The sequence below is a fragment of the Gekko japonicus genome, unplaced genomic scaffold (genome assembly GCF_001447785.1).
Source record: "Gekko japonicus isolate JY-2015 unplaced genomic scaffold, Gekko_japonicus_V1.1 scaffold374, whole genome shotgun sequence".
In the NCBI taxonomy this organism is placed as follows: Eukaryota; Metazoa; Chordata; class Lepidosauria; order Squamata; family Gekkonidae; genus Gekko; species Gekko japonicus.
In genome coordinates, this window is record NW_015176463.1 from 239682 (window position 1) to 241185 (window position 1504).

The 1504-nt window shown below is 58.5% G+C and overlaps 1 protein-coding gene across 1 annotated transcript in view; it reads left to right on the forward strand.

The window, feature by feature from the left end:
• GFPT2 (glutamine-fructose-6-phosphate transaminase 2) overlaps positions 1–1504 on the forward strand; it is a 36315-nt gene that overhangs the window by 28036 nt on the left and 6775 nt on the right. The gene's annotated exons all lie outside the window — the stretch shown is intronic.

Below are 1504 nucleotides of genomic sequence, written 5' to 3' on the forward strand. Positions count from 1 at the left end.
GGGGGAAGCCGGCGGCGGGGCTCTCCGGGTGTCCCCCAAGCCGCAGCACTTCTGCGCGGGCCCGGGGGAGCAGGCAGCGGGGATCTCCTGCCTCCCCCGAGCTGCAGCGTTCTGCGCGGGCCCAGGGAAGCCAGCGGTGGGGCTCTCCGGCCTCCCCCGAGCCTCAGTGCTTCTGTGTGGGCCTGGGGGAGCCAGTGACAGGGCTCTACGGGCCTCCCCCGAGCTGCAGCGCTTTCAGCGTGGGGAGCTAGGGGCGGGGCTTGCCGCCCCCACCATTTGCGCGGGCTTCTGGGGTGCGGGAGCAGTGCTCCAGCCGCAAAAGACCCCTGGATCTGATAGCTAAAGGAAATTAGAAGGCTGTAAATGCATGGGATTGTACTGTTAACCTAGCAAAAGGTGTTCTAATTTGTACTTTTTTGTTTTTAAAGATAACGATCTCTGTATGAAACAGACATGGTAAAACTTGAATTCAAAATGAAAAGTGTTTTAAAATTGACAGCTTAATTGAAAGAAATGTATACATGGAAATATGACTTTATCATTACACCCACAGTAGTTTAAAGCCTTGGAGAAATGAAGTAACAAATGCTTGGTTTGTCTGTTCAGCATTCTGTTGGCAAACAAACTGATCGATTTTACAAATACAACACCTTTATTTAGGGTCAATATATGAAATTAAAATCTATACATAGGCTAAAATATAGGAACATCTCTCCCTTATTATAATTGAGTAGTGGGTGCCAAAGTTCTAAAATGCGCCCCGTTAGTGTATGGCCGGAAGAATTGCCACTCAGAAGACGACTGGCTCCCTCAGCGAAACTGGGCTGCCATTGGCTGGGTGGCTGGGAGGGGAGGGACGAGGGCTCACTCGCCTTGGAGCGCCTGGATGGGACAGACGCTCCGCTGTTCGGGGATCACAGCCCGATAGGGCCGGCACTGCCGTCCTCACCCCACCACTGAACCACTGAGGTAAACCTGCCTTCCCCGTCGAAGCCCGGCGACCGGAGCCTGTAGCCTCCGCTCGCCCAGCTGGCTCCCCCCCGCCCACTCCAAGACGCTCTAAGCTGCTCCCCCCGCGCCCACTCTAAATGGCCCTGAGGCGGCAGCAGCAACGAGCTGCTCGCTGCTGCCCGATTTCCCTCCTGCATCAGCCCACCCCACGCATCCACCCACCTACTTCAGAGCACCCCATTTCCCCCCCACACCCCCCTGTTGCAGGCCGCCCGCTCGCCGCACCTCCATTTCCCTCCCCCACTCTAGGCCCCCCGCGCCCAGTAGAAGGCCGGCAACGGCAGCTGTGGCTGACGATCGAACGCCTCTCCCTCCCTCCCTCTCTTCCCCCTCCCCCCCACCTCCAAGCGGCCTGTTCGTTGGAGCACTTGAAGTGCCCCTCAGCGGCTCCTTCCTGCCGCTGCCACCACAGCCCCGATTTCCGTCCGCCCCACCCAACGAGCCAGGCCTTTGGGGGAGCCCAGGGAGGGGCACGCCAGGGGCAGCTAAGACA